Below are 8,828 nucleotides of genomic sequence, written 5' to 3' on the forward strand. Positions count from 1 at the left end.
AGGGACTGTAGGTTTGGACGCAATGAAAAGTCCTGGATTCTATTCTGCTCTAACAACAGATTTACTGTCTGTTATGATAATAAGTTCATAGACATTGGTGTCCCTTCTCCCTTGTCTAACAAAGTAGGACTGTATCTGGACTGGATGGCTGGCACTCTGTCATACTTCAGTGTCTCTGACGCACACACACTCACACACTTACACACCTTCAACACCACATTCACTGAACCCCTCTATGCTGGATTCAGAGTTTATGAGTCCTCACTGTCTTTATGTCAGATTTAATAGCAGAGACACACAAATGACAGCAACACAAAGAATCTCTTTAACAAAAACACACTTTCTACCAGAGTTTTTACGGTGCTCTAGGTGGCCTGTGGATCAATTAGACAAAGCTATTAACCTTTTCACACGTAAGTTTGAAACATTTAAAAACATGTTTAAAATGAGCCACCAGCTTGAGCTTTTTTTAATGCAACCATTATATTTCCATGGCAAAGCATCAAGCATGTCACGTGACACTATGCAATCACAGTTTAAATATAGATCTGTATAACTGACATGTATTTAATTTTCCCTCTTATATTCAAAATATTAATGAATTTGTTAAGGTAAAATATTCAGATTCTCAAATATACATAATTGAATGTATTTTGTGTTTTAAATAATTTTATAATGATTTCTGCTAAGTTTGTACATAGATAGTAAGAAAATATTGAATTTACGTCAAGTAAATTCATCCACTTCTCTTGAAAGCTGTGAAAGTGAGTTGGACTCGGAGAAGAATAGTGTAAACTTTATAGTCAGCTATATAAAGTGATTGATGTGAGTAGAATACATCATCAGATTGTGTTGCTTTCATAGACATCAGTGTGCATTTTAAAAGTTTTGGATTGCATTATCTGCATGTATTTATCTGAAACATAAAATAAACATTTGGTTAAAAACTGCAGTGTGATGTCGATCCAAAGTGCAAAATCAGATTGTAAAGAGGTCATATGATGCGATTTCAATTTTTCCTTTCTCTTTGGAGTGTTACAAGCTCTTGGTGCATAAAGAAGAGCGGGGCATAGAGGAGAAACAATAATGTACAGTATGTGGAAAATAATGTGTTTTTTTTACTTTAAACCGCATAAACACATTTCATTACACCAAATACACCAAATAATGTTATTTTTAGCAGCATCATATGACCCCTTTAATTTAGCAGTTCATCAAAGAATGAATGAATAAATAATCAAATTAATAAATTTAAATAAATAGTTCATATACACCTTAGGCATTGCCAGTTGTCTAAGTCTGGGACTCTACCCTAATAACACACATACCGACATCTATTTGATTTTTTTTTTTTTATCCTGTCAGATGTTAAATATTGAATATGAATACTAAACATAAATAAATATTGATATAGATTATAATACTCTATGTTTATGATTTAGAATGCATGTGAAACTGCTTTTAAGGGTGTTTATGTTCATGCACAACAGCTGTTTTACAGATGAAATATGTTCCTAGTTAAGTATAATAGCCGTAAATCATGTTTTCTTTCAGTGAACTGTGGTACTTAATACATCTTTAATACCAACTTTTTTTTATCATTAGGGGTGTTGTGTGTGTTTTAACAATATCTTGAATAATGTTCACATCTTATAGCTTTGCATGTATTTCTTTGAAGCCATAAAAGACATTCTCATGTCACAGGTTCTTCAGAAGGTGTAGTTTTGTCATGTTTCCTGCAGGAGGAGCTGGAGGCTTCAGTCAACGTGCTGGAACAGGATCTGGAAACGTGTTATCAACTGATGATGATGATGATGTCCACAACGAAAAATCTACTGATCTTAAATCTTACTGATCTTATTAATTCTTTATTTTCTTTCCAGGATTATGAAGAAACAGTACAGATGTAGATATTTCCCTGTTCTATAATGATATCACAGAGACTTGAGGGGAGACACTTCACACAAGTCACCAGAGGTGGACAATCCAGGGGTCAGAAAGTAAAAGTCCTGCCATATGTTTATTCCACCCATGAACTCAGCAGCTGATTTCACCAGAGGAGGAACCAAGTTATTCCGTCTCCCTGTAGCACTGCTTGTGTTGTTATAAAGCGTTGAGATCAGTGATGTGCAGTGAGTAGCTGTTAGCTGTTTCCATGTGATGCAGTAATCATCAGACACTGACCGATTACTCAACAGTTACTGGTTTACGAAAGCTGTCAGTGAAAAAAAACTTGCTTTTTTTCATATTTATGTTCTAATTTTGAATAACCAACTTTGTGAAATTACAGCATGCAGTTAGAGTGTTGCGCTAATAGTTATTGAATGAATCCTAAATCTATGTAATGTATATAAATATTTGAGCTCTTGTACTATTTAGTCACACACAGACATCAAGAACCAGCATATGAATCTCAACAATGGTGACAATCAACAAAATGCTTAATGCTGCAATGCATGCTGGGTAACACCATAGTAAAAACTCCCATGTTGCGCTGCAGTATGAATAATTATTATCACCACTGTTGAGGATCGTATGATAAGTGTTCAAGTCTAAAAGCCTGAGTTATGTAGTTTTTTTTCTTCCAGTGTTTAAGCATTATGGTGGCATTTGTTTAATAGAACTTCATTGCAGTTCTGAAATAGCTGAATGTCAGTCAATAAACCAAAGAGAGATACCTTCATGATGTTCATTCAAGTGACTTAAAAGCAAAAAGTGTAAGCTCATCTGTTACTGCAAGCTTTTAATTCAGCAATGTACAGATGCACAAATGTTTGTTGGGAAGCGATAATGCAAATGCTTAAAAGCAAACAATTTAGCATACTTTGAGTAATGTTCCTGATCATGTGTCTGGCAGTGAAAGTAAAAGAGGAAATTAAATGACGCCAGGCTTTGAACCTGATAATACTGGATATTTAAACGGCCCCATATTTTGAGGTAAGTTCAGAACATAGTCTTTATGTAACCATGTAGACATACAAAAAAAAGATGTTTGTCTTCCTTACATGAGGTTTCAAACCTAAATAATAATTATAAAAGTTTATATTATTTAGATATGAAATTGGATTTTGGTACATATAATAGCAACATTAGGTTAACAGCTCTGGTCAAAATGGCAGAAACCTCAACAATTAAAGTGCTTAAGTTAGTTATGTCATTTAGTCAAATTTCATCAGATTTTTAGCTATATAAAGCGTTAAAAAAAATTGACTGAAAGATGTAGTTTAATTGATTTGATGTCTGTAATTTATTGGTTTAAACTGTGATACAAGTGTAATCAATATGGTACAAAAGCAATGCTGAAGAATGAGTATATGAATGTGCTGAGTAACAAAAATACCTGAACAACAACATGTTTGAATTGATCTATTAACTGAACTGCAGTTATGCTGTATTGAATTTAACCCTAAACTTTAGCTGTAAAAGCCTAAATAATCATAAAAAAAAAAATAGTAAAATAGTACCAGATTAGTGTTCTTTTGGTACTTTGGAAACAACAGAACCCTTTTTATATGGATTCATCTATCTAATCATGTCTATAGCTGACAGCACGCTGGATACATTAATACATAATAATGGATTATTAAAAATGAATAAACACATTAATAAAATAGAAGTTCCTGTGAAATATCTGCACAGTCTTCTATGATGTCTTCATTGCCCATCATTAAGTATTGTCTTTTGGTGTGACTGAGTGTCAGTTCCTCTTTGCAGATGATGTGGTTTTGGCATTTGACAGTGTCTTTACGGGTAGAAATGTGACTTCAAATTTCTCTTTAAATTAATTATGTTTATGAAGACCAAAGAAAACGAAGGCAGGAATAAAGAACGCTGATACTAAATAGAATCATTCAGGGAAAAAAAAAACATCTATTTTTATTTTAGATTGAGTTATAGTTTTACTTTATCAAATTACGAGGAAATTAATTTAATGGCAGTGTCTTTTAGATTCTGAATTTAATACTGCACTTTACAAAAATACTATTGGTTAAAGCTTTTTAACTTGAGTACAGCAACACTGAACTACAAAACACTTTTAATGTATGTGGTCTGAAATCAACCACTCAGCACTGGGGAGTATGATTGGGCGGTGCCTTTAAAATGAGTCTCCATGTCACAAGAGAAGATGATGGCACTGCCTCTAAAGTGAGTTTTCCATCTCCTGGATCAAGCTGACTGGGGATCAATCCATGATGAATTATCCTCCTAACTTAAGTGATGGGACAGTGACCTCTGACCCCAGGTAAGATACTAGCTATTTAGGCATTTGCCAGAGGTTGTTATCTGAAGTGAAATCACTTTTCAAGAAGTGTCTAAAGACTTGACTGAATTCTGTTAATGCAGCTCTGATTCTCTCCAATAATATTATTAATCATAATAACAGTAAGGAATTAATATCTGTACTTTTCTCAGTACTCTGTGTTTTTTACATTTATTTCTATTCTAGTCTGTACTCCTCTAAGCAATCTTTTAACTTCATATTACAGCACTTCTTATGTGACTGAAACAGTTTGTTGTATTCCATATCTGGAAATTAATAATTGTAAATCTGTAGTGCATTCAAAATTTACAGTTTAATTTGTCTGTTGTCAGCATCAGCAGAAGGGAGAGACAGAGATCAGAGTCTACAGAACCCAGTGGTGTGTCTGTGAAGAGTAACACATTCATGATGCAACGCATTGACTTCAGTGATGAACCAGTGACCTCTGACCTCAGGGAAGATGACACAAAAGTAACCCTGCAGAAGGAGACTGGAGATCTGCAGAAAACAGTGAATGATGTACTTCAGAGAGTCAAAGACCAGCACAAAACCAGCATGAAGAACAAATATGAGAGACTATTTGAGTTAATTAAACTCCCAGAGAATGAAACCCTTCTGAGCAGGATCTACACAGCTCTACATCATAGAGGGAGAGAGAGAATGAGTGAATGAAGAACATGAGGTTTTACAGATGGAGAAAATGAGACTTCATCAGTGGCTGTGTTGATGTCAAAGCTCATGAAAGTAGAGCTGCTTCCCTCTGCTCTCATCTGGATCACCTCCAGACCAGCATTTAAGCAGGAATCTGTGATTCATCAGAGAAAAGTCTTCAGCTTCATTCATCTGAGCATACAAAAGTTTCTCGCTGCTTTCCATGTGTTTTACTGCTATTTAAGCAACACCACTGAGACTCTTAAGGTTATTGTTTCAATGCATAATTTGCTTAAAGGTGTAGTAGATGAAGCCCTTGAGAGTTAGAATGGACAGCTGGATCTGTTCCTGCGGTTCCTGCTGGGCGTCTCACTGGAGTCCAATCAGAGACTCTTACAGGATCTACTGACACACACAGAGAACAGCTCAGAGAGCATCAGGAGAACCACACAGTACATTAAAGAGAAGATCAGAGATGGACACGGACTCTCCACTGAAAGATCCATCAATCTGTTCCTCTGTCTGCTGGAAGTGAAAGATCAGACTCTGTCCAGAGAGATTCAGGAGTTTGTGAAATCAGACAAACACTCAGAGAAGAAACTCTGCTGCTCACTGCTCAACAATCACCTACATGCTTCAGATGTCAGAGGAGCCGCTGGATGAGCTGGACCTCAAGAAATACAACACATCAGATGAGGGGAGGAGAAGACTGATACCAGCTGTGATCCACTGCAGTAAAGCTCTGCGAGTGTTACATTCATGATAAAAGATTTTAAAAGATTCACAACACATAAAATAACATGGTATTTGTATGCTTTAGATATGCTTACCTGATACTCTAAAAATAGTAACATCATCTGTCTTTATTCTTTGTCCCATAGTTTTGCTGGCTGTAGTCTCATTGGTCTGGACTGTGAAATTGTGTCATCAGTTCTTCAATCCTCAAACTGTGTCCTGAGAGAGCTGGATCTGAGTAACAATGACCTGCAGGATTCAGGAGTGAAGCTGCTCTCTGATGGACTGAAGAGTCCAAACTGTGAGCTGGAGATACTGAGGTGTGTAAAAACATGTTGGCATCCAACATGTAAATATATACAGTAAATATATACAGTAAATATATACATTTGGGTATATAAAATATTAAAATACGTAACTTTTTCCCTATGTGCCAATATGTCTCTATTGCACTGTAATGTCTCTGTTGTCTATAAGGTCTCTATTGCACTGCAATCTATGTTTGTTTCGTGTGTATGTCTATAGTATACGTCTAAGCCTTATGTAAAGTATCTCCTGAATGCTGCTGTTTGAGACCTTGTCCTTCTGAACTTTTCTGTGACCATCCCAATGGCAGTCCTGAATTGGCCAGATGGTGAGATCGAGGTATCAAAGAGAAAGGATTTATCTTTTTACTTTATCCATGATAGATTTAGCCAACCATAATCCCTGATAGATTTGTGGCAACCATATTGAACGGCCTGCTTTATGGTATGGAGGGCTAAATCTATGGCTATGTGCAACTCTCTGACTTCCTCAGGGGATAAACCCTCACCCTAGTCCATATCATTTAATTGGTCAACCTGGTAGCCCTACAGTACCATCATGGTATGCAGAGCCACACAAGCCTGATCTGCTGCTGCACATGCCTTGCCAATCAGGTGGTATGATGCCAGGGGAGAGATTGCTTGCAAGCAACTCTTCATCCCGAGGCATCCTCGTGAATCCCTGCTTACACAGCCCATCCGCATTAAAATAATTAGACTAGATGCAGTACACAATGCGAGCCGAATACTGATTACCCTATGACCACGACACTTCATTGTGGAGATCTGGGGGGAATGGAAGGCTTATCATGTTTATGACCATCTGGTATTGCTCATTTAATTTCCAATGAGTGACTTCCTTTCACCCAACCGGGCTAAATGTAACAGCCTGGCTGTGGATGCGTGTCATAAGCTTGATCAACTCCTTATATGTGGGGGTAGTGGAGGAGGCAGACTCGTCTTAGTCAGCTCCATGATGGCACTGGAGATAGCTGGAGAAGCTTGAGAAAGGAAAATTCCCTTGTCAAACTCTTCCACCAGCTCCACCTGTGATTATCATGATTGAAGCCACTGCACTGCAAGGTGCAGACACTTGACTCTCATCCCTCTAGAAAATAGCTAAGTGAGAGTGGAGCTTTCTCACTATGAACTTACATTGAGTATATCCAGCTACCTCGAGGGACGAATGCACATGCTCCACTCCCAAACACATAAGACAGACATTGTGTGTATTTTTGGTCACAATGAAACATGATTTGTGACGTAGAATTATTTGAACAAGCACGTGTACGAGCCAATTCCAAATGGTGGAAGAGACGCTTGTGAACGGTCTTTCACCCGCTTCTACATCATCATTAAAGAATCTGGCAATGGGTCAGGCTTATGCATCCCTGCATATGATGACTGTATTATAGTAGGGCAATTTGTCCCCTGGATTCTAGATTTAAGTTATCTGAACCGTTTTCTGTGAACATGCATGCTTATGTTGAAACTTATTGTGTCTTAAGGAAACATATTTTCATATCGAAATTGAGTGAAATCATAATTTTGCCTACTCAAATTGCTTGGGTCTGAGTTTGTCCTGAGTTGGTCATTGGGAAACACTTCCTCCTGGACCTGAGGGGCTACCATGTGTTGGTGTGGACAGACAACACATCAGTGGTCTCTTACATAATGACATCTCTCATTACATTTGAAGTGGCGATTCTTTCGAATTGTGGTCTCTTCACATGACTTGGATCCAGTCCTTCCCAGTTCTTTCAAGAGTGTCTTTCAGCAGACTGCTGGTTCCTCTGTGCGATCTTGCCATAGTCTTGGAAGGCTTATCAGATACTCCTTCTGAGCCCTTGGAGTCACCCTCTGTAAATCTGATCATCTCTTCATCTGCTTTGTTGGTGCAGCTGAGGAGACCACCAAGCGGAGAATATTGCACTAGGTTACTGATAGGGGTGTAACAATTCACTCGTTTTATCAATGCATCGATTACAAACCCTGCCGATGCATATGCATCGATCTTGCAACATGATTTTTAAATCGTGAATCGTCTATTTCGGACAGTAATCGATTTAAAATGCTAAGAATCGAATGAATCGCGATTTAAAATAACCACAGCATTAACAACAACCTTGAAATAGGAGCGTGAGGTTTATTTGATAATCAGATGCATGAAAGTAGCGTTTGTTGCTATAGCAAAAAGACTTCGGGCATGCTTTCTTTCAAAATCATCATTCGCCGATGGAGAGGAAAAGTTAAATACTATAGCATTTTATTTTATGAAAATGAGATAAAGAAGTTTACGCACTGAAAGAGAAGTCATCTCACGCTCAAAGAACTTAAGACGTGCCAGGAAATAATATGGACAAAGGCATCTATCGCTGCAGCTAAACTGAATAAAACGCAGAATGAAATGGTGAAACAATAAGACAATAAACACAATAAATAAATAAAATGTATGAATGAGGCAGTGCTAATTGACATATTTATTACAGTACAGAAACTATAAAGTATATTTTCTACCTAATTCTGTGCAGAAAATTGAAATAATTGTTTGTAGAAGCCTATATAAAACAATCATAAAATTGCCATTAGGAAAAAATTATAGATTACAAATGATTGATTATTGTCCAACTGTAACGAGGCATCAACAGAGTGAGGATCCATCTGCAGCTTTATAGAAATCGTAGTCAACAGGCAAGGTCAAACACCAGCAAACACAACAGAGGAGAGAAGCCAAATCGTTATTCAGGGACGTGCAAAGGGTCGGGGCAGGCAGCAAACAATCAATAGTCAATGAAACAATAGCAAGAGTTCGGGGCAGGCGGCAGGCAATCAGAAGGAGAGAAACAGTCCAAGGTAATACACAGAGAGGCCAGACA

The 8,828-nt window shown here is 37.3% G+C and overlaps 2 pseudogenes; both read left to right on the forward strand.

Moving 5' to 3' along the window:
* Positions 1–385, forward strand: part of LOC107681519 (protein NLRC3-like) — a 7,429-nt pseudogene extending 7,044 nt beyond the window's left edge.
* Positions 386–5,191: 4,806 nt separating this feature from the next.
* The window catches only part of LOC107681531 (NACHT, LRR and PYD domains-containing protein 1-like), a 9,597-nt pseudogene continuing 5,960 nt past the window's right edge, over positions 5,192–8,828 (forward strand).

This window comes from Sinocyclocheilus anshuiensis, unplaced genomic scaffold (genome assembly GCF_001515605.1).
Source record: "Sinocyclocheilus anshuiensis isolate Anshui unplaced genomic scaffold, SAMN03320099.WGS_v1.1 scaffold2159, whole genome shotgun sequence".
Taxonomy (NCBI): domain Eukaryota; kingdom Metazoa; phylum Chordata; class Actinopteri; order Cypriniformes; family Cyprinidae; genus Sinocyclocheilus; species Sinocyclocheilus anshuiensis.